Source organism: Aethalodelphis obliquidens, unplaced genomic scaffold (assembly GCF_003676395.1).
Source record: "Aethalodelphis obliquidens isolate GAN/ISIS:26980383/991018 unplaced genomic scaffold, ASM367639v1 scaffold1, whole genome shotgun sequence".
Classification (NCBI taxonomy): domain Eukaryota; kingdom Metazoa; phylum Chordata; class Mammalia; order Artiodactyla; family Delphinidae; genus Aethalodelphis; species Aethalodelphis obliquidens.
In genome coordinates, this window is record NW_020837945.1 from 9,537,086 (window position 1) to 9,562,753 (window position 25,668).

Below are 25,668 nucleotides of genomic sequence, written 5' to 3' on the forward strand. Positions count from 1 at the left end.
TCTGTCCCTCCTCATCTCACTCTGTCCCTTTATCTCACCTCCCCCACCCCAGTTGTCCATTTGTTTCTCTTCCTTTGGGTCTTTCTCTGAAAATCTGCTTTTTAAATGTATCTCTTTCTTCCACTGTAGGTGGTGATTTGCATTCTGAACCTATGGTGTGCAGTAAGCCTTCTCCGAAAAAGAGTCCTCAAAAAGCTCGTAGCATAAACTGTTTCTATCTGGGAAAGAAATGTCAGAATTGTTGATAAGTTTCATGTTTATCAGCATTTTTTCAGGCTAGTGGTCCTGATGGAACCCTTCCAGCCTTTCTTCCAAGTTTCACCTCACTCCAAGTTGCTGCCACTATAGATGAGATATTTGTAATTGGATTCAGGCAGCCTGATCCGTGGAGTTATTACTGTCTGTTAGTCTACAGATTCCAAAATGATGACCTTATAAACATCGAAGCAAGATTAATTATTACAGCACTACATGAAACTTTAACTCAAAAACTGTATATTTGTTTGCTGACTCAGAGCTGAGCCTGACAGCACGAGCTCAGGCCTTTCTCTTACAGAACTCCTGGGGTAGCCTCAGCTGGGCATTCTGACCACAGCCCCTTAGCTGTCCTTGCTAACAAAGCTTTCCTCCAAATAAAGGGCTTCCCTAATTCAGCCACTTCCCTCTCAGATTGCAAGTGCCACTCTGCTCGCTGGTTCCAGCAGATGACCAGCTGTAGTGAGGGGAGACTTGTGCACAATGGTCCACCTTCTACTCAGTTTAACATCTTTTATCTCCTTCTCCAGAAAGCATCCTTCTCTCTCTATCTTCCAAATGGTGAAAGTATCAGCTTTCCCTATTCGTGGGGAAAATATTACACCAAGATTCGAGTTTCTCTATGCATTGACATTTGGGAAAATATGAAAAATGATTACAATACAGTATTGTTTCACTGTACACAGTTTATTTATAGTTGGCATGCAGTGCCCCAGTGGTTCTGGGGTGGGACTTTTGCTGAAATGAATTAGAGTGGGGAATTATGCAAGGACAATCTTGTTATTTTAATAGAGCGCACATGGACAGTCAGATAATCTCAGATAACCTCTCCTATTTCTACATGTTATTGCTGTCTCCTCTGTCTGCTTTAGTCATTCCATCTCTGACCGCTTTTTGGTACACTCTTTTCTATGCTTTTTGTTATTTTTAGTGCTCTTCAGTTTCTCTATCAGTCATTTTTAACGTCATGCATCCATACTGTACTGTCATCTCACTAGGATCTTAAATTCTGAGTGTTAGGAGAGAGTTAGTTCCCTGCTTTTTTTTTTTTTTTAACATCTTTATTGGAGTATAATTGCTTTACAATGGTGTGTTAGTTTCTGCTTTATAACAAAGTGAGTCAACTATACGTATACATATATCCCCATATCTCCTCCCTCTTGTATCTCCCTCCCACCCTCCCTATCCCACCCCTCCAGGTGGTCACAAAACACCAAGCTGATCTCCCTGTGCTATGCGGCTGCTTCCCACTAGTTCCCTGACTTTTAATGTTACTTTTCTGCTAATATATTTGGATGCCACTTTTTAATTGTGTTAAAATACACATAATTTAAAATTTACCATTTTAACCACTGTAAAGTGTACAATTCAGTGGCATTAGGTACATTCATGATGTTTTGCAACCATCATTACTGTCTCGTTCCAGAACTTTTCATCACCCCGAATGGAAACCTCGAACCCCTTAAGCAGTTACTCCCATTGCCTCTTCTCCAGAACCCCCGGAAAACCCTAATCTGTTCTCTGTCTTTATGGATTTGTCTGTTCTGGACACTTCATATCAATGGACTCATACAATGCGGTCTTTTTCTAATTTTTTTTATTGAAGTATAGTTGATTTACAATGTTGTGCTAAATTCTGCCATGCAGCAAGGTCACTCAGTTATACACATATATACATTCTTTTTCCCATTCTTTTCCGTTACGGTTTATCACAGGATATTGAATATAGTTCCCTGTGCTACACAGTAGGGACTTGTTGTTTATCCGTTCTATATATAACACTGATAGTTTGCACCTACCAACCCCAAACTCCCACCCCATCCCTCCCTCCACACCCCTCCCCCTTGGCAACTACAAGTCTGTTCTCTATGTCTGTGAGTCTGTTTCTGTTTCATAGGTAAGTTCATTTGTGTCATATTTTAGATTCCACATACAAATCATGTCATATGCTATTTGTCTTTCTCTTTATGACTTACTTAGTATGATCATCTCTAGTTTACAATATGGCTTTTGCATCTGGTTTCTTTGACTTAGCATAGTGTTTCCAATGTTCATCCACGTTGCATGTTGCAGCAGACATTAGTACTTCCTTTTTTTAAAATGATATTCTTTTTATTTTATTTTATTTTATTTTTTTGCGGTACGCGGGCCTCTCACTGTTGTGGCCTCTCCCGTTGCGGAGCACAGGCTCCGGACGCGCAGGCTCAGCGGCCATGGCTCACGGGCGCAGCCGCTCCGCGGCACGTGGGATCCTCCCGGACCGGGGCACGAAGCCGCGTCCCCCGCATCGGCAGGCGGACTCTCAACCACTGCGCCACCAGGGAAGCCCTAAAATGATATTCTTAAATTAACTTTTTTTCTTTAATGAGTATAATTATGTTGCTTCAGTGTTCAGAGGATGGAAGACTCCTACGTGAGGACATTTTCTCATCATTCACGTGACCAGGTACAGCACTGGGCAGTATTTGATTTTACTCGGTACTTGAGCTACCATAATCCGTTCGTGCATGGCCCTCTCCCATTTTACTTATTCATTTATTAATGATACGTTACAGGCATCAATCGTCTGCACAAGAACTAGAATACTGCCAATAATGTTCACTGACATCCGTCCTCCCCCCTCCTCCTGAGAAGTCAACACTAACTGGCATTGGGATTTTATAATGCTGCTCCTTCCTTGTTTCATTACTACAGTTTCATTACTACGATGTTTGACACGGCCTCCATACCTGTGGGTTCCGCACCTGCAGGTTCAACAAACCGCGGATAGAAAATATTCTTCAGTTAACTTTTTAGTTGAAGCACATTCTGTTGCTGACTCAGGACTCATGAGCCCTGTGTTCTCTACAAATCTCTATCTTTCTAGTCTATTTCTTTCCAAAGCATAGCTTGGAATTTATCCTTGGGATCTTTCATTTTGTTAATGAGGTGATGGTGATGATAATGATGAGGATGGTGATGATAACACACACCTTCTTTTGAGTATCTACCATGATGATGGTGATGATGATACGCACCTTCTTTTGAGCATCTACCATGTAACCGTAACAGTGCTGGGAACTTTACACACAGTGTCAAACTAATCCACAGAGAAGTCATGTTAATGAGAATTTCATACTCATGTGGCAAAAGGGGAAGCTGAGGTGTGGATGAGTTAAGTCCTCATCTGCGATTGAGAAGCAGAGTTGGATTTGTGCCCAGGACCTTCTGTTTCACAGCCCACCTCCTCCCAGGCTCTTGACTTTTCTTGCTTTTTTCAAGCTGCTCCAGGTCATAGAATAAAATAAGAGGAACCTAGTTTTCCATCTGGTCTGAAGCCCTTGGGAAGTGGGCTGAGTCAGGTTCTCCAGTGGATCACAATGACGTTGGAACTATCAATAACTTTGATGACTTGATGCTTTATGAGGACACTGTCCATAGTCCAGCTGTCTGGTTTCTTCCTTGCACTAGGTCCTCCCCTGAGCATTCTTGCCTCTACGCATTCTGCGCATTCTTTCTCCTCCCCTTACAGTCCGATCTGTCTTCCTTGCAAAGACAAGCTGAATCCAGTTCCCTCTGTAAAGCTGTCTCCTTCTACTTTAACCGATTCTCATCTCCTTTCTCATGACTCTGATAATGTCCTTATCATACACGATCAGATGACTAATATGGTTTTGTGTGCCCATCTTGCCTCCCCAGGAGACGAAATGCTACTTCAAATCTTAGCCTTCACTAACAAGTCTTCAGTAGATCCCTCACTCTCCCCCCTCCCCAATCCAGCTTTTAGTTCAAGTTTAGACATAGAATTATACTTTGACATACTTATTGGGAATAACTGGTCAAATAGTAGAATTCTAGCCCATACTCTCTCCTCTGTACCAAAGTAGATCAAAGACAGGAATTTAAATACACAAAGATACAAACATAATGTGGGTTTGGAGAGGAGCTATACTAGAATGAATCTTAGAGAAAGTAGTTTTGGGGACTCAGGAGAAGATTGTTTGATGGTTAGTGTTGAGGATGATCTGCGATGTTTGACACGGCCACTTAGCAGGCAGTTGGGGGCAGATACCTGGGGCAGGTACATGCTATTGTGTCTTTATTGGGAACCTCTGTTTTCTTGCTAAAATAATTGGACATATATATTGTGTTCCTCCAAACACAGTTTGGGGGATGTTGGTTTAAAGTCGTGTAACCCGATTGCTTCTTTTTTTTTTATAAAATTTTTTTTATTGAAGTACAATTGATTTACAGTTCTGTGCCAATCTCTGTTGTACAACAAAGTAACTCAGTTATACACTCCAACCTGATTGCTTTTGAAGCATGAATTTAGTACTGGAGCTATACTCCTCTAAAGTAGAAGCCTTTCCTGTTTTGGTTAATTTGATATTTATGGAGGAAGCTCATTAACTCTTTGAGGACTTAAGGAGATATTCTATTTGGGTTGGGCATGGACAGATGCCACCAAAACCTCAGTGGCTTAGCACAGTAAGAGTTTATTATTATTCCACATGGCTTTGTGGAAGGGCAGTGGAGCTCTGCTCCAAACAGGCATTCCACACCCTCAGTAGTGGTCTTAAAAAGTCCCCTCCCCACCGACTTCAGCCATGCACACACGTTCTTTGACACTCCTCTGATGGAGAGATGGTATCTGTGTCCCCTCTCTTGAACCTGGGCCCGCTTATTGATACTTCAGCTAATAGCGTATACCTGATGTAATATGTGTGCCTTCCAAGCTGGCTTCAAAAGACCATTTAGTTTCTCCCTTCTTTGCTGGAGCCCTGGGCCACCATGTATGAAATCTGACTGCCTTGATGTTACCGTTTGTGAGCAAATCCCCACCACTTAGAGAGTCTACAGTGGGCACTCAAGGTGGCAGTCTTAGCCTTTGAATCATCTTCCCCAGCACCAGATATGTGAATGAACAAGCCTTCAGATGATTCTAGACATTAGCCATTGACTTCCCAGCCTCAGATATAATGGAGCATTGACAAGTCATCCTCTTTTTACCCTGTTCAAATTCTTGACCCACAGCATCCATGAATGTAAGTCAATGCTTTTTTTGAGCTGCTCAGCTCTTCTGCAGCATGGTAACTAGAATACCACCTATGACACCATCACAAGGGGCTCAGGACTTACCTTGATAGTGTAAGAGATGACAGGAGAGCTGAGCAACAGCAGTGACATGTTTTAGCCTGAAAGTGACATGCCTCATATTTCATTAGCCATGACTAATGACATGGCCAAACTTAATTCCAAGGATATGGAGAAGTGTAATGAAGATGTCACTAGAAATAGACAAGAACTAGAAATTGGTGAACATCAGTAACATCCACCTCCATAGCTGATAACCTCATGCCTCCTGCTATGGACTGATTGTGTGCCCCCCACATTCATATGTTGAAGCCCTAACCTCCAACGTGATGGTATTCAGAGGTGGGGGCTTTGGGAGGTCATTAGGTTTAGATGAGGTCATGAGGACGGGGCCTTTATGGTAGGATTAGTGACCTTATTAAAAGAGACTCTAAAGAACTTGCTTTCTCCCTTTCTCCTTCTCTCCCTCTCTCTCTCCCTGCCCTGTGAGGACACAGCAGGAAGGCAGCTGTCTACAATCCAGGAAGAGAGCTCCCACCAGAAATTGACCATGCTGGCTCCTTGATCTTGGACTTCTAGACTCGAGAGCTGTGAGAAAATAAAGTTTTATTGTTCAAGCCACTCACTCTAGGTATTTTGTTATGGCACTGAAGCTGACTAAGACACTCCCACACTGCAGATATATTCAAAGACTTATTTCCTAAGTACCCAAGCTGCACAGTGAGTTTGCTGGAGTTTTACACAGCAAAACTATAGACCTCTATATGGTTTATGCTTCCTACTCGTGACACTATTTTATCTGAGGGATGTGCACTCCATGCCATGGCACATGTGTTTACAGGTAGGACTCAAATACACACTTCACATTTCTCTGACTTCCTATGTACATTGATGTGCTTGATGAGTTTAGAGAGTCCTAACATTTTGGCAAGTGACATGATTTCAACAGATCGATAAATTATGATTTGCGTGCAGCAACTGTCAGCACACAAGAACACCATGACATTCTTCTGTGAGAAGCAGAGTCATGCTCAGCTCCTTCTGGAGGCAGGAACATCTCTACCTACATTCCATTCCCATCCAGTCTCATCGGTCACATCCCTCTAGGCAAAAGAAAAAAAAATGCTTTGTGTGCTCAGATAAACCAGGTGAATTTGGGACGCTCGCAATAGTCACCATCAGTGCTGATTGGCCTTGTAAGTCATCGTTAACGTATGATATTTCAAAGGGAAAAAAATCACATTAAAAATGACCCAGCAAGTGGTGAATTGTACCAAACTATAATTTCGGGTACTTGTGATTCACCAGTGATTTCCTGTGTTTGGAACAATGTTATAAATTTCTCACAGGCTAACGGATGATTAGGAAAGGATTTGCTGTGCTTTGTTTTATTGTAGATAACAGGCCACAGAAATATGATTTTAGTGGGTACTAATGGACTGAGTCCCTTCAAAGGATTAATAAGATTGTTGCCTTTTGGATTGTCTTTAGACGACTGAGATGCTGAGTGCCATTTTTAAAGGAGGAACTCTTCGCTTACAACAGCATTTTATTTTGACGACCAGGTGAATCCTGGGGAGGTCTGTCTAGAGCATCTCCCGGCGCACACAAGCCGACGTTCTCTCCCCGCTCTGCCTACCAGAGCTCTGTTACCGAAATCAACGATTAATGGTTGAAAGAGTCTGAAAAATGGCTATCCCTTTGACCTTTCTAAGGTTTGTCATTTAGTTGACATACCCATTACCTCAAAAATCAAATGTGTTTGTCTAAACATTATTCTGATGTTTACTTTGGGCACGAAAGGGCAGACAGCTGACCACGGACCCGCTGACAGTGATCAATTCAGCCTCGAATCTTGTCACTTTCCCTGTTTATTCTGCTATCAATCTCCCCTTTGCCTGCCACGTGGCCACTTTCTGCTGCTCCGGCGCTTTTAAAACTAACAATAATCCAATTTAGAATTGATCAATGAAAATGTGTAGTCAGTAAGCAAAATGACAAAGTCTGCATGTAACCGCTGGCCACAGTCAGGAGTTTATTTATTTTTTTTATTTTTTATTTTTGCGGTACGTGGGCCTTTCCCGTTGCGGAGCACAGGCTCCGGACGCGCAGGCTCAGCGGCCATGGCTCACGGGCCCAGCCGCTCTGCGGCATGTGGGATCCTCCCGGACCGGGGCAGGAACCCGTGTCCCCTGCATCGGCAGGCGGACTCTCAACCACTGCGCCACCAGGGAAGCCCAGGAGTTTATTTTATATGGATGGGGCTGAAGGCAAATTTTAATTAATTAATTAAATGGTAACAACATCTGAGCTTCTTCCCTGTTTTTTTTTTTTTGTTTTTTCGAGTCAGATCCTCTAAGTTTTACTGTCTTAGAAATGGGGGAAGTGGGCCCGTTGACTCCCTGCTAGAACCAGTATGTTCTGGAACAGTGCTGCCCCGTGGGCCTTTCTGTGATGGTGGGAATGGTCTAGACCTGTGTTGTCCGAGGTGGCAGCCACCAGACACCTCTGGCTGAACTTGAACTATGGCTCGTGCAAAAGAGGAACTGTATTTTAAGTTTTATTTAATTTTAATAAATTTAAAGTTAACGTTAAATGGCTTTATGTGGCTAGTGGCTACAATTCTGGATGGTGCAATTCCAGAATGTTGACATTTTTTATGATGAGATGAGGTCTGCTGATGTGGTTTGGATGTCATACTGTCTAGACACTGTGTAGGTCACAGTTTCTGGCCTGATCCAACACGGCTACAAACCAGGCAAGAGAAGTTCAGGGAGATATTCAAGTCTTCCTTGTGTCCTAAAGGCAACGTCACGTTTGACCAGGGCTCCTTGCCTGGTCCATGGGAGCAGGGCTCCCAAGAGGGCCTGGAAGCTGCTCTGCATGGCTGGCTACCTCCCAGCAGAGGGGAGAGCTCCAGCAAGAGAAGGTGCAGGACTGGTGCAGGAAGGCTCCTAAAAGTCCCCCAAGGCAAGCCCCGTTCTCGGCGGCATCCCAGGTCTGGTGTCCAAGACAGAAGGGTGCATTTCGTTCCCAGTGCCAAGTGGCTCCTGGGTTCTGGATGTGACCAGGGAGCCACTGTTTTCTGGCTCCCAGATTGTCTGGGCTCTTGGGCCTGCATCCCTTCTTTCCCTCAACCTCAAACTCCATTTTTGCCAAATCCAACAGTGGGGAGTCATTTGATGAATTTATTAGAGCAATTTGAAAAATCATTTCTTAAAATTATCTGCAAATGTTACGTTCAATGAGCAAACAGTTTAAAAACTAATTGCTAATGAGATTAGAAGAACATATAATATTGGGGGGTCTTTTTAAAAACATGAAATCAACTTAGCTTTTATCTCTAGGCAGATATATATCAAAACCTAAATTAGAATTTTTAAAAAACTGTATCACTTATTTGAATTTCAGAGCTTATGGGAGAAGTTATGAGCAAGTAGAAACACTTTATGAGGGTTATGGGGTGATCAATGGAGATTTAAAATGCTTTACCAGGTCTTCCCTGGTGGCGCAGTGGTTAAGAGTCCGCCTGCCGATGCAGGGGACGCGGGTTCGTGCCCCGGTCCGGGAAGATCCCACATGCCGCAAAGCGGCTGGGCCCGTGAGCCATGGCCGCTGAGCCTGCGCGTCCGGAGCCTGTGCTCCGCAACGGGAGAGGCCACAACAGTGAGAGGACCGTGTACCGGTAAAAAAAAAATACACAATAATATAAAATAAAATAAAATGCTGTACCAGATAACTATTGTCTTAGAAGGAAAGTGGTCTGGGTATTCTCTTGAAGGAGATTCTAAATTTGTAATTCTTGTGTTATTTACGTACTGACAACAAAAAAAATTAAAAACAAAAGCCAGTTTTTATTTTAAAAAAATGGAAGAAATTTATTTCCTGAAAATTTTCAGTAGGAAAAAGTTTAATTGGGGGCATTTAAAAATTAGTTTTTAATGAAGCTTTATGTGACAAACTGTAAGAGTTTGACAATGACAACAAAAGGATATCTTATAATTAAAACAAACAAATATCTATCCATCTGTCTATTATCTATCTATTTCATCCATGGTTTCACTATCCAAAGACAGACACTGTGAATATTTTTTTGTATTTATATCTAATCTTTATTCTATTTGTTTTCATTCTAAACGGAAAGATCATGTATATACTATTTCTATCCTACTCTTTTTTCATTTAACATTGTAATGCTTATATTTTTCATAGATTGCATATTCTTTAAAAATATAATTTTTAAAAGTTACATTATAATTAATGAAGTGAATATACACAATTTATGTAAAAACTGTGTTTGTATCTGGTATTTAGATTACTTCTGATTTTTTTTCTTTTCCTTTTATAAATAGTGCTTCTGAATATTGAGAATTATTTTCTTAGGCTCTATTCTCAAAAGTGGACTTACTGAGTTAGAGTATAAACATTGCAAGGCTCTTTGCCAAATTGCTTTCCAAAAGGATTATACCAAAATATCAGCAATATTCGAGAGTACCTTTTTCACAGTCCCCTTATCAGCAGTGGAAATTATTATTTTTAAAAAAATCTTTGCTAATTTGATAGGGGTCAAAGGTTACTTCATTGTTGTTTTAATGCCCCATTCCTTGATTACTAGTGAAGGAAAACATTTTCCACACATTTGTTGATTAGTTATATTTCCTTTTTGGAAATTGCCTATTCACATCCTCTGTCAATTTATCCATTGGAGCTTCAGTATTTTAAAATTCAATTTGATTAAGCTTTTTATATATATAATGATATTAATACTTTGTTTAGATGGTATTTCCTGTGACTGTTTTTCCCCAAATATGATGTTTGCCTTTTAATTTTGTTCTATTTATTTATTTTGATTGAAGAGAAGCTTAAAATTTAAACTTAGCAACATATAATAATGTTTTCATCTTACTTTTAGTAAATTGTACCTCCTCCAATGATGGTAAATTTAAAAAGTTTTTTCTTCTTGATTTCTTACATATTGATATTTTATATTTAATTTTAAAGTTCCCTTGGAATTTATATTGTTTGGTGAATGATTTTAGGTGAGAATCTAAATAGATTTTTTTCATCAAATAATCAATTGTTCCAGGGGGATTTATTTATGAAATAACTTACCCCTTTCTCATTTATTTAAAATATTTCTTTTACCATACATGTTAAATATATATGCAATAAGATAGCCAGTTCCTTGACTATTGTGTTCTGTAGATTTCCAGAATTTCAATATTTTATATACTATCGATTTATACCCTTGGTCACAATTGATACCATTGGTATCAATTTATACCATTGGCTGACAGGTCCAGAATACTCCCGGTCATTCTTTTTCAAAAAACTGTTTTGGTTTATTTTACTGTGTGCGTGTATGTATATGTGCACATCACAGGAAGAATGAGTATCGATTATTGACTTTTTTACTGACATATTTTGAGTTTTACTTTTTCCAAAGTCTTCCCATCTCTCAAGACCAGGTCAAATCCTACAGCCCACAGGGCCTTTCCTGACCCTTCTTAGTGGGAAGGAATTATTTCCTCTCTTACTTCGGTATGTCTTCACCTGTCCTTCTCTTACAGCATCTTTATGTGCTGCCTTGTATTCTAATGATTTGTGGACAGATCTTACTTTCATCTAGTTATATGTCTGTACGGGCTGAATAATGGCTCCTAAAGATGTACACGTCCTAATCTCCAGAACCTGTGAATGTCGTCCTCCATGGCAAGAAGGACTTTGTAGATGTGATTAAGTTAAGGACCTGGAGATTCAGAGATTATCCTGAATTATCCAGGTGGCCCCAAATGTAAACCTAAGGGGGAGGCAGAAGGGGACTTGACCACTGTGGAGGAGGATGTGATGAGACCACAGAGGCAGAGATTGGAGTGATGCTGTCAGGAGCCACCAGCAGCTGGAAGAGACAAGGGACAGCTTATCCCCTGGAGACTCCAGAAGGAACTGGCCCTGCTGACACCTTGATTTTAGTCCCTTAAGACTCATTCTGGATGTCTGACCTCCAGAACTGTTAGAGAATAAATCTGTGGACTGTTTTTGCTATCAGTTTTTGAGCCTCTAAGTTTGTGGTAATTTGTCAAGAACCCAGTTGCAAGTGAATACTGCTATTCCCCACATCCTAAAGGCAATAAGAGACTCACCCAGGGCACTGTTCAAGTGGACGAATTGTCCCCTGTGGGGGGATCAGAGCTGGAGGTGTCCAAGCCTTACCTGAGGAACGATGCTTAGAGAGTGGATTCTGGTTGTGTTCTGCTTTTTCGAATTTGATCCAGCTCCGGGGCCAGGAGCGGCACTGACTGCACACGTGATCCTTCTTCTTCTGGGGCCATAGCTTCACATGCCAGTCTTGTTTCAAGTGAGATGCTGTTTAGCTCAGCATCTATCAGTCTCTGTGAGCTGAGTTCAAAGTCACTGCGGCCATGAATTCTACTTTAAAGAAGTTATTTCCAGGGTTACTGATGAAAGCCACAAATTAAAAAGAAATGAGTTCAAGAGAGACGTTTGAATGACTAAATTGATATGTTTTCACAAACATTCCTACTTTCAGGTTTCTTATTGTATAAAGTGAATATGAACATATATTATTGGAGTTTGGCAATGGTATTGCTTTATACAGTACATATTTATTTAAACATAGGCTTTTTATTTTTTTATTGGAGTATACTTGCTTTACACTGTTGTGTCAGTTTTTGCTGTACAGCAAAGTGAATCAGCCACATGTATACATATATCCCCTCTTTTTTGGATTTCCTTCCCATTTGGGTCACCACAGAGCACCGAGTAGAGTTCCCTGTGCTATACAGTAGGTTCTCATTAGTTATCTATTTTATATATAGTAGTGTATATATGCCAATCCCAAGCTCCCAATTCATCCCACCCAAACATATGCTTTTTTAAAAAAACTTGATTTAATTTTTCAGTGTCTTTGTGAGTAGGAGAAATATTATACACATTCTCCAGAAAAGAAAAGAGGACTAGCAAGGTGGGCCATTTAGCCAACATTTTACCCTTTTATTTATTAAGATTTTGAGGGTCTACAAAATGCTCGACATTGTGTTAAGTTTTTAGTGATTTGAAGTTGAGTGAAACACAGTGCTGACCTTGAAGGGTGTCGCCATCTAGGAAACAAACAATTACAGTACATTTGGAGAGGGACTCCGTTAGCTGGAGGGATCACGGAAGGATATGTTGGGTTTCAATCCTGGTTGCACATTAGAATAACTCCTAGGAGTATAAAAAATACTCAACTGCAGACCTCACCCCAGATGATGTGAATCACAACCTTTGTGTCAGAAACTGGAATCCGTTGGGGAGACAGATAAGGAGGAGAAAGCTGTAACACAGAGGAAACTTCTTTAAGCTTTAAGGGGTTGGGATTAACATACGCACACTACTATATATAAAATAGATAATCAACAAGGGCCTACTGTATAGCACAGGGAACTCTACTCAATACTCTGTAATAACATATATGAGAAAAGAAACTGAAAAATAATAGATATATGTATGTATATAACTGAATCACTTTGCTGTACACCTGAAACTAACACAACATTGCAAATGAACTATACTCCAATATAAAATAGAAATTAAAAAAGAAAAATAATATCCCAGCCCCCCCCCCCCAAGAAAAAAACAGAAACAGACTCACAGACATAGAAAACAAACATGTTTACCAAAGGGGAAAGGTTGGGGGGAGTGATAAATTAAGAGCTTGGGATTAGCAGATACACACTACTATATATAAAATAATCAACAAGGACCTACTGTATAGCACAGGGAACTCTACTCAATGTACTTTAATAACCTATATAGGAAAAGAATCTGAAAAAGAATCGATATATGTATATGTATAGCTGAATCACTTGTCTGTACACCTGAAACTAATAGAACATTGTAATCAACTATACTCCAATATAAAATAAAAGTTTTTAAAGTTAAAAAAAAATAAAAACTATTCAACTGCAGACCTCACCCCAGATGATGTGAATCACAATCTGTGTTGGAAGCTGGGATCAGCTGGGGAGACAGAGGAGGAGAAGGCTGTAACCCAGAGGAAACTTCATGTATACATAGGGCTTCAGGGGGCAGCAAGCAGGGTGCTGACTTAACATAGGGTGCATCGTCCCCGGGGTCCCTGCTCTGGTGGGCTGCAGGGTTATTGGAAGGAACCCTGGAGAAGGGATTTGTGGAAGGGAGATGGGATTTGTGGAAGGTGTACCATTTGCTGAGTGCCCCTGTGTGCCATAGGCTGTGCTGGGCTTTTCACAAATTCTCTTTTAGTTGTTGTAAGACTTTTTAGTTATGTGTCATTATCCCAATTTTACACATAAGGAGTCCAAGGCTTGGGTGATTGGGAAGCTTCCTCAGGATCACAGAGGTGGTAAGTGACAAAACAGGGAGCTGACTCCTGATGCAGTGTTGTTTCCATTTACTGTGCTGCTTTGCATAATTGAGGCATGGCTAGAGGTAAATACGGTAAATAGTGGAAGAAATGCCCAGCTCCAGCTCTGGGGGCTTTACTAGGAACTTTGATCTTCAAGTTGAGTCTGTTTACCCGTTGGGGATGGGAGAGAGGTGGGGAGTGGCATCCAGGAAACAGACAACCAGTGCACAGGCTCAAATGAATGAAGCAGAAACGGCCTTTGTAGAGGTATCCAAACAATCTGTTAAGCCTCAAGCATGGAGTGATGTGAGGTGAAGAGAGGAGAAAAATCTGTTTTGTGAATTATTAATCCATGTGTTAATAACAGTGTGTTAAGACTCTAATTGACCTCACTTTGAAGAAATTCTCTGTATTGGAAACTACTGTATGCTACCACTTGTTGTAACAAAACTTTGGGGTAGAAATACTACATTTTGATATTCTAGCTAGTCAACAGAGTTTTTCCACACGACTTACTATGTAGGTTTTCCCTAGCTCATGTAGACTCGTGACTGGGTGATATCAGAATGAACCTTCAGCTTAGAGACTTGTTCCTTTTAACTATTTTAGGGTAGATTAGGGGAAACTGCAAATATGATTACCTTGAGGGATGTTCTATTTAATTGCCTTTTTTTTTTTTTTTTTTTTTTTTGCGGTACGCGGGCCTCTCACCGTTGTGGCCTCTCCCGTTGCAGAGCACAGGCTCCGGACACACAGGCTCAGCGGCCATGGCTCACGGGCCCAGCCGCTCCGTGGCATGTGGGATCTTCCCGGACCGGGGCATGAACCCGTGTCCCCTGCATCGGCAGGCCGACTCTCAACCACTGCGCCACTAGGGAAGCCCCTAATTGCCATTTTCTTTGCCCAATTTCAATAGTTAGTCTGATGGGATGAAAGTCCTTGCAAAAGGAAAGTTTGTATAAATTAATATAAGGGAATTCTGTATTTATATGAATAAGTATTTTATTTTCTCATAGAAAAATATGAACAAATCTTAAACTCTCTCTGGTTCCAACCAGCTTTACCATTCAGAGACTCTATAGTCATTATTTTTTTACTATAATCCTTTGTTATTTTCAACTGACTTCCCTATATTTTGAACTCTTGAGTCCTTACTTTTCACCCTAAATTGTCAGTCTGGATGATATTTGACTTATGGACTCTGGGTAGTAAACCAAACCTTAATTAATCTCAATACAATTGCCCTAAACTCCATTTTATTTTTTACTTTCTATTGTTGTTTCAGATAAAATCCTGCTATATTTATTTGATTCTTTTTTTTTAAACTGAAGGAGTTGATTTACAATATTGTGTTAGTTTCAGGTGTACAGTAAAGTGATTCAGTCATACATATAGTTATATTCTTTTTCATATTTTTTTCATATTTCATATTCTTTTTCATTATAGGTTATTACAAGATGTTCAATATAGTTCTCTGTGCTATACAGTAGGACCTTATATTTAACTATTTTATATATGGTAGTTTGTATCTGCTAATCCCAAATCTACAGTTATTTTAAAATCCACACATATACACAAATCTCTAAGTACACACTTATATCCCACTCAGTGGAGGTCAGATTGTTGTTAGGATAATAACCTCTCATGGGGATACTCTCCCCCATGGCCTGGTCAATACGTTTATACAATGTAATTAAACCATATCACTTCCATGACAGGAAATTGATGACCTTTTAATTATTTCAAGATAACTGAATATGTAATCATTTTCTCCTTTAACTGGGAGAGAAGAGTATATTTTGAATAAATTGAAAGTGAACTACAAATACTTATTTTGTGTGTATGCTGTACGTTTGTGCTCTTTCCACAAGATATCATTTTGGAATGCTTTTCCCAGGATTTAGGAAAACAATTTAGAAAAGCCCATGTTAAAAATAGGAGATACACTACCAAATGTAAAATAGGTAGCTAGTGGGAAGCAGCTGCATAGCACAGGGAGATCAGCTGGTGCTTTGTGACCACCTGGAGGGGTGGGATAGGGAGGGTGGGAGGGAGATGCAAGAGGGAGGAGATATGGGGACATATGTATATGTATAACTGATTCACTTTGTTATAAAGCAGAAACTGACACACCATTGTAAAGCAATTATACTCCAATAAAGATGTTGAAAAAAAATAGGAGATTAATAACTTAGTCAGCAGTGTTTAAAAGGTGCTTGATGATTATTGGAATTAAGAAAGATCTACCAATACTACCCTGAATTTTCATGTGGTGTATAAGCTCACAATAAATTTTAAGACTGTCTGGTGGGAAATATACGGCAAGTAGCTCTTTAAAAAATTAGACTGAGGCCTGCTCATAACATCAGAGTTGGCTAATTCCCATGGGGAAGATTGAGTTACCACACACTTTTATTGTGGGACATTTTGGGTGACAGAGTGCGATGGACAATTATAGGGTCCGTATTATCCAAATCAAAAGCCAAAGCCCAACCTGTGATAGGTGTGCAGGTTTCTATGGGGATAATGGACCCTAATACTTCAAATCACAATTATTTCACACATCGGGACGACATAGCTTTTATATTTTTAGTATAGCAGATTTTCCCCATTAAAAAATATATTTTATAATTCCCTTGAATAAAAAAATTCTCAACCTCTACACTATGTGTATAGGTGACTAAAAAAAAGCCAAAAAAAACCAACAAAGAAACCCAACCTATCCAAACGGGGCATTGTCTTTCCAATCCAGTACAATAAGACTTCTTTGTCTCTCCTCATAGGCCAGAAATGTGGAAAACACCCTTTCTCACCATCTTCCATTAAGAGAAAAGAGAATTTGTGTTACTACTTGAAAAATCAACTGCTTAATCTTCGACTGAAATACCAGTCAGTAAAATTAATGGAGAGTGGGACAATTTCACTAGAAACACCCCACGGTGAGTGCTTTTGATTTATAGTTAGACGTATTAACCATATAAATTATACCTAGAAGCAGCTCTTTACTAGATATATTTTATAACTAAATTAATATAGTGACTTCCACATGTTACATTTAAAATTTTCCTTTCTTTAAAAACTATGGCAGTCGTGGTCTGAAACATGTCATTAGTCAGGGCTTTTCTTTAATAAACAATTTGGAATCTTATAGATCTTTTTCCTTAATTTTGAAGAGACCATTAAGGATAGTGTTAAGATGGTGTGACACAACTCCCTGATTTTTTATGATGATGACTATATTTGGAGTATAAATCCTTTGTGAAAAAAATACAGGCAGGTTGCTATTAAACTCCTCACGAACTGGTTGGGTGAAGACAGAGTGGTAACTAGTAAACTACTAGTAAACTACTAGTAAACTAGTAACTGCCTCTTTAAATTCCACAATCAGAACATAAGGTTCTTGAGGACAGGGGCAGATCAGGGTTTTTTAAAAAAAATTACTATTAGAGCAACAATGACCAGCACCTAGTACATATATAGGAGGCCCTTGATTAAAATATTCTTACTTTGTCAATAAACCTTTCTCGAAAGTATGACACTATGCCAGGGCCTGGGGATTCAAAATCGACAAAACAAGGACTTCTGTTTTTATGAAGCCAAAAGTTGAGTAGAGGAGATATCTATTATCTAAGGAAATATGCATAAGAATATTTATACACTGGAGAACAGGAGAGGAAAAGGTAAGTAGTCACCTGGAAGTGATATTTGAGTTGGGTCTTGAATATGTGCATAGATATTTATAAACAAACAGCAAAACCGTTGAGGTTTATTCACACTTTTCTGGCTTCCTCCCTTGAACCGGTTTGTTTTATGAACCAAGAAACTTTGATGCTAATGAATTTCTCCATTTTATTCCAGTCACCCACATTTTAATGGCAGACTCCTTTTTTTTTTTGTCATGAAAATAGCTGCATTCAGTAGTTTAAACTTTACCGGAATTAAAATGTTAGTGAAATAAGCACAGAGGTCTTCTTTGAACTTTCCATTGTTTGTAGCTTTTAAGTGGTCAATGCAGAGGAGTAATGTTAAGAAACATGAATGAGTCGGAACGCTGGTTAAAATGGATTGAAACATCATTTTATTCTGAGCTGTAAATTTCTTGATGAAAAAAATTATTTTAACTGACCTTATTTCCTATGTATATATATCAAATGACACCTGAATCATGTTAAGGCCTTAACCTTTTCCCATTTCCTGTTGTAAAACTGCCTGAATCTGACATCTTTTTAAGTGGAGTTAAAACTGTTTTCACTTATGATGTCAGAATTCAGATAATGCCCAAATTGATGCTTAGCGATCTGTGTTTTAAACATCTCATTTTCTAAGATGTCTTCTCTTATTTTAAGGAAGAATAGAATTGCATGTTTGGGTCTCTCTAGAATTAAAACTAGTCACTGATTACAATATTCCCTGTCGATTATTTGAAGCCTATAGTCTAGGTGACACAAGAGGCAAATTCATTGTAAGCCTTCAGCCAGATACTGAGTCTCAATTCAAGAGCTGGGACAGTACAGAGGGATACTGAGTATCAAGAGCTGGGGCAGTACAGAGTGTAGATGGTGTTTATGCTCCAACACTGGGTGCTCAGGGCTCCCTACGGACTCGCTTCCCCACCATCCCCTAAATGACCTTGGCTCTAAGGGATAGGGTCTCCTCACTATTTTCCCAAACTATTTTCTCAAATACCTGCCATGGCTTGTGGCATATTCTTGTGTCCATTTATTAATTCTTCATTCAAACAATGATGATGAGCCCCTATTGTGTGTCAAGTACTCTCCTAGGCTAAAGCAGTGAAAATCAGATGGATTTCTGGCTTTCGAGGAAACAGACTTAGGAAAGTAAACCAAGAAGAGACAAAGAAAATTTCAGGTTGCAATAAGGACAATGGAATAACAAGATAAAATAAAATAAAATAAAATAAAATAAATATAGTAATGTATTGATAATAAAGAAAGGGGGCAGCAGGAGAGGGGTTTACTTTAGACCGCATGGCCAGGGAAGGCTTGCCTGAGATGGTGATAAGGGAACCAGCAGGGTTCTGGGGAAGGAGAATTCTGGGTGGGGGGAATCATGGGAGCAAAAACCCTAAGGCTTGTAGAGGAAAAGGAAGAAGTCCAGTGCCACTGAAACCTGAAAAGAGAGGGACCAGTAATGCAAGGGGAGGTGGACGAGGGCCGGTTCTCATGAATAACTCTAATTTTATATATTTTAAAATAAGAGGTTTTATTATTGCTTAGTTCCGGCAAGGTCAACTGATTAGGAGAATATTACCATTGTAAAGACAGGTTGTTATACTCGAGGATGCAAGCAGAAGGAACATGGCCCGACTTCTTGCCACAATGGACAAAAGAATGGGTGAGGCAGGGTAAACAGGTTTAAGATTGATTACTTTGAATAATTTCAGGAGGCTCTGGGGCATAGGAGCTGTCCTTAGGTGTTTGGAATGTGACCCTGGAGCGACTGGGGCAGGTGGATAGTGTCCTGATATGTGAAAGCCTGATAAAGAAGGAGTTAGGTGTGTGGGCTCTGGATTGGTTTACGTTTGGAAGGCACCCTCAGGGATGAGTTGTTTACTATCTTTGGGAATTAGCTAACCCTGTGGGGTGGGGCAGTCCCTCTAGGAGCAGCAAGACCTCCTAATGTCAAAGCATCAGAAAATAAGAGACACAGCTAATACATACAAAATGTATACCAGAGTATTGAAAAAGTTTATGAAACTAGCATAAGCTTGAGCAAACCTCACAGGAATGAGGATGAAAAATGACAATGCAAATGTACTCACGAACATAGATGCTAAAATCATAATAACATATCATTTGTGAATTATGAAAGTTTTTTTCTTTCATAACAGTCTTTATGCATTTAGCTTATATTTCCTTGTACTTGCTAGAATTTCCACTAAAATTTTGATAGAAATTATAACATGCATTTGATTCTTGTTCCTGACTCCCAAGGAGAGTTTTTAACTTTCATCATAAAGTATATTTGCTATGAATTTTCTTTACAGGTTATGAAAGTCCCTTCGTATTCCTAGTTTGTTAAAGGTTTGTGGTTTTTTTTCACATAAATGAGCATTGAAATTTATCTAATCATTTTTTCTGCATCTATTGGAAGGACCATATGATGATTTCATGTTTAATCTGTTAATGCAGTTAATTATATGAATTTTCTAATATTAATCCAACTTTGCCTTCCTAGGATAAACCCAAATTTACCATAATGTATTTTCCATTTCTATACATTACTAAATTTAGTTTGCAAATAGTTTGTTCAGGATTTTGTACCTGATAAGTGAATTTGATGTATCATTTCTTTATTTTGTAATGCCCTTGAAGATTTTGATATTATGATTAAGCTGGACTTTTTCTGTTCTCTGAAAGGTTTTGTGTATGATGGATGTCATTTCTTCCTTACATAGTTAAAAGAGATCACAGGTGCAGCCATCTGGACCTAGAATTTTCTTTGTGGAAATATTTTTATTTACAGATTCAATTTCTTAGATAAATATAGAGCTATTCGTATTTTCTCTTTCTTTTTGTGTCAGCTTTGGTAAGACATGATTGTCAAGGAATGTGTTCATTTCATATAAATTGTCAAGTTTACTGTCATAAAGTTTCTCATAATATCTTTTAACCATATTTTTAGTGTCTATTTCTTGAAGGATGAGATGAATGTTCCAGATAAACCACATGCAAAGTCCTGGTGGTAAAAGAAGTACAGCATTTGGGGAAAGCAAATCTATCATATAAATCTAAACACAGCACCAGAGTGGGTATTTTGAGATATTTTTAATAATTAGGAAAGAATAACGACAAAAATCATGGTCTTTGCCTGAAAAGAATTTGTTGTCAGCTTACATTGAGACATGGCTTATATACATTCGCATTTCAAGAGGGCACATATGAGACTGTATGTATGTATGTCAAGTGCTTTGCAGTGGATTTCAGATTGCGTACAAAAGTGCCAAAGGAAATGCCAAATAAGGGGGAAATGAGTTAATATTTTTAGGTTGTTTAGAATATGATCACCTATGTTTTATGCATGTTTAGGTCAAATATATCCTTTGTAAAATATAAGCAATGTCTGCCTCTCCTAAGAAAATTTGATTTAAACTTGTACCCAGAAGCCTGTATGTGCATGCCACTCCTTGGTGTGTTTTCTTTTGGCCAGTGGGCACCTGGATCTCTTTTTATTTTTTCAAAACATTTTTTCTTCCTCTCTGAAACACTAAGCTAATAGTTTAGTAATGTAATAAAACTCAAAACAATTTTCACCTGCATCTTTGGCATAAATCAATTAAATTAGGCACAAATATTGATGTTTTAGAGATGAAAAAGAATTACCCAGTAGTGCTGATATGGGGGTACTGGTAATCTAATGAATAACATACATTTCCTTTCAGCTTACTAGCTGAAAGGAAATGATTTATTTTACAGAAATAAGTTAGCCTCAGTGTCCTGAGCATTGAATCTCATGTCTGGATCTTACATCTAGAATTAAAATAGAAAGTTTAACATTTTTTTAACTTATAAATTTCTTTTTTATAATCATAGAAAGCTAAGCATCACAGCCTCTAAAGTATGGAAAGGTGCAAGAGTATTTCTGAACTTTTCTTACCTTACAAAGATCGTCAGGACGGTGTCCCCCTTGCTGTTTTCTTTTTTTGTTTTTTGTTATTTTGGGTTTTTTTGGGAAGAGCCTTGTGTTGTCAGAGATAAGCAAAGCAAAGTTGTTGATTAGAGTATGGAGAAGTTCTCTTTGGGAAGTACACTCTGTTTTGTAAGTAAGGCTGGTCAGACAGAAATTAGAAGGAAGGCAAGTCATTTCTTTTCTTTTTGACTCTGCATCATTGGTCTGTGTCCTGGGTGCCATCATTAGTGGCCTTCCTTGGCCCTCAAAGTGCTGAGGGATAATAACAATGAACATGGAATAAATAATCATTCAAAGATGAAAGCAAATAAAAACAATTTAATACAAATGCTAGATGAATTTACTGTTCAGAGATCCTCACTAAAATAACTCTTAATGAATGTACTTGGGGAAAAGAAAATTGAACCCAATAGGAAGGTGTGGACTCCTAGAGAGGCCTGTAGATGGGGCTGGAAGAGGTATAGAAAGATCTTTAAGGGACGTCCCATCTGGCATTTCATCTTGATCTTTATAACAATGGCTATTGGGAGCATTTAAGCATGGAGAGACAGCTCCACTACCTGCTGAATAGTGGTTGGAAGACAGCAAGATAGGAAGCAAAAAGATGGGTTAAGAGGGTGTAGAGGATTTTCATACAGGAAGTGATGAGGACATCCACCACGTAGTGGAAATGGGTTTTAGCACTGTGGAAACAGAAAAGAAGGACCTACAAGTATGTCAGGGTGACTGGATATGAGCCATGAAGCTGTGATAGTAGTTAAGGATGACTCAAGTCTTCCCCTTAAGTTGTTGGTGGTGCCATTGGCTGGGGGAAAGAAGGGTTTGTAGGAAGCGGTTTGGGTTTGAATACTGAGAGGCTTACAAGGCATCTAAGTGGAGATGGGCCTCTTCAAACCCCAATATTGTGGTGTTATTACATGTTTTAGAATTTTTTCAATCTGATGGTTTTATGATATTCTGTCTCTCTCTTCCTCCCCCAACCATTAAATTGTATTCCTCTGATTGCTAGTGAAGCCCAGAACTTTTCATTGGTTTATTAATCATTCTGGTTTACTCTTCTGTCAGCTGCCTGTGAGCTGTCTTTAGCAGACGTAATAGTTTGCTTACCCAACCAACATTTCCCTCCTTTCTTTCTTATTAAAAGTGTCCTGATTTGGTTGAGGTGTGAGGTGGCAATGTCCCAAGAAATGACGGCAGGTCTTCCCTAAGCTCCTACAGATAAGCAATGATTGGTCATCTGTCCCATTTCTGGCCAATAGGACCTACAGGAAAATCTCCTTTGCAGGTATTTGTGCTGTCTTTTCCAGTATTTGGCTTATAGATTTCACTCTGTTTATGGTGTCATACAAAGGTTTTTAATTTTAATGTAGCAAAAAATGTATCATTCCTTCTTTCCTTGTCATCTTTTGTCTTGGTTTAGAAGTGATTCTCTATCCTGAGGTTCTAAAACTATTCTCTATTTTTTCTTCCATAAATGTTAAGTTAAAAAAATCTTTAGATTTTAAATACATCTGGAATTTATTTTTGAATCTGGCATGAGGCAAAGATGTTTTTACGAATGTGTAGTCAGTCAGCCCAGAACATTTTTTGAATAGTTCATTCTTTCTTTCTGGTTTATATTAGCACCTCTCTCATATATGAAGTGCACATGGATATGTTGGTCTGTTGTAAATTTCCCTAATCTGTTCATTTGGTCTATTTTTCTACCACTATTTCTTTTCTCTAATAAGTTGTAAGCTCTCTTGAACTTTTTTTTACGTAAATAATTCTTTAGTCTACAAATAATGACAATTTTATTTCTTCATTTCCAATGCTTATATCGATTATTTCTTTTTCGTGCCTTATTGTGCTGGCTAGGATTGCTGGTACAATTTTAAATAAAAGCAGTGAGAGTAGGCATTGTTTCTTGTTCCTGACTTGTTTTGGTTCTTTTAAGGGAATGTTATTAATTCTTAACCATTGTGTATGATTTATGTTGATTCCATTGATCAAGTTAAAGGGGTTCCTTCCATCCTTAACTTGTTTAGGGTATTTGTTTTGTTATCCAGAAAGGTATTGAATTTTACTTTTGTGTTTTTCTGAATATTTTGATAATCATATAGCTTTTCTCCTGTAATATGTTGTGAATTATATTTGTAGATTTTCTAATGTTAATCTAATCTGTAGTCCTGTGATAAGCCATACATGGCCATGATGTAATTATTTAATAGCCTGCTGGATTTAGGTTACCAATGTTTTATTTAGAATTCTTGCATTAATGATCATAAGATGGATTGACCTATAGCACTTTTTTCTTTTAATGTCCTTGTCCAGTTTTGGTGCCTAGGTTATACCAGCCTCATAAATTTAAGTGGGGAGCCCTCCCTGGAATCATTTGTATAAAAGAGGACAGTTTGTGGAATATACCTGCAAAATCATCTAGCTCTTCACAGTCTGTCTTTAGCATTAAGGACCCTCCAGGCAAAGGGACCCACTCTATTGTTAGCTCAGTCTTCTGTCCTCAAGCTCTGGACTGGGCTACATGGAGTCCAACTCCCTCCTTTTACCTCATCTTGAGAGACTCTTGGCTTTGACCTCCATTTTCCTCACACGGGACTAATAAAATAGCAGGAATTTCAAGAAATGAAGCAACTATATTAGGGAGAGACACAAAAAGAAGTGTGTGGAAGTAAGAACTTTTAGTATCTTTTCTCTTCCCATGCTAGTGGGGAAAATGGAGGCTCCTACCATAGTTAAGAATGTGTAGATAACATGCTGGATAAAACCTTGTCTTAATTTCTCCCTAGGTTTCTATTTTTCAGGGAATTTGGATAAATTCCAATTTGCAGGCCCTTTGGAAAAAATCTAAGTCACATGTTTATTTTTTAGCTTAAAAAAATATGTGTCTGATTTTGAGCCCTTCAAGGACATTTTTCTTGTTTGAATCCACCCCTGAGCACAACGCCTGGTGTATCACAGGTGCTCAGTAAGGAACTGTCTGTTTGAAGATGTTTGTTCTTCTACAAATAACTTATAAAATCAGTGTCAAAATCAGGCCAGACAACGACTATTATATCTTCAGGGAAGGAAGCTCATTTTATTTCTGCTTGAAACTAAAAGCCCTCAAACCAATAAAATGATGGAAAATGGAAGTTTTTTAGGACATCATTAATTCCTACTATTTGATCACTTACATGGGTATGTTGATTTCCAATATTAAAATGGTCTTTTAAAAAAATATTTTGCTTGCATTCACTGCCTGCATTTCTTATCTTGGCCTTTTGGTGTCATTCTTAGATTAATCTGAAAAACATATTAAGTAAGGGTGAAATTATTTCCCTAGCTTTGGGTTCTTTTTGGTCTCTGATTTGAACTGAAGGTTATCATACTTATAGTGCAGTTTACTAATATAACCTTTTCAATGTTATCTTAACGGTATGTTTTATAACTGACACACAACTGTAGAAGTTTAAGTACAATACAGAGAACCAGTAATAGTAAAGTAAGCCTTTATTTTTATGACTAGTCTAGAAAGAGCTTTTTCTGAAATTACTATACTGAAATTACTAAAGTTAGCTACATATGTTACTAAAATATGTATGCTACATATATAATTCTAACATAATTCTAATGTTTATCATTACATAATAATGTAACAATATGATGTTACATTATAATTTATATATGTAATATACAATATATACATATTTAGTTAAAGCAAACCAGGGTTCTTAAGCTATGACAAGTCCTGATTCATTCTCAGTGATCTGTAAAATAAAGCTTACTATTCTCCATGGAGCTGCAGAGAGCTGATGAACTTGGCAACAGTTCCTCTTTCTCTTCTGTACATGGGGATACTCATACCCTTTTATCCACCTGTGAATGAATATGAAAACCCTTTGGACTTCAAACTTATTGCTAATCCCAGTGTTAGCCACATGCTTTTCCTTCCCTCCCAACCTGCAAATGCCTCAATAACTTTTCTTCTTTTCACCATTAATTGTACTTTTTTTCTCCATTGTCATTTTAATGCATACGCTTAAGGAGATTGACTTTTGTATGGTGTAACAAATAAGTGAACAAACCAACAAAATATATATTGACCCACAGTTCCACAAGCAAGAAGCAAAAGTGATGAATTCATTGTGTTTGACTGTTACACTTGGAATTCCCAATATTCTGTCTTTTAAGTCTCAGAGGAAGGAGCTGTACTTGTCTCCTGGATCTTTGAACAACTTCACTATTTGAGAGAATGAGTGTACTAACTCTGTAGCCTCTAGTATATCTGCCAGCAGCTGAGGGCTTTGGGTGGCTCAACCTTC

The 25,668-nt window shown here is 38.6% G+C and overlaps 1 long non-coding RNA gene across 1 annotated transcript; it reads left to right on the forward strand.

Annotated features, from left to right (window-relative positions):
- The first annotated feature begins 3,113 nt into the window (after positions 1-3,113).
- LOC113617363 (uncharacterized) lies at positions 3,114-23,807 on the forward strand. Its single transcript, XR_003431622.1, has 4 exons — positions 3,114-5,918; positions 6,820-7,043; positions 16,501-16,656; positions 20,379-23,807. It is a non-coding gene; the product is annotated as an uncharacterized LOC113617363 (long non-coding RNA).
- Positions 23,808-25,668: the final 1,861 nt, after the last annotated feature.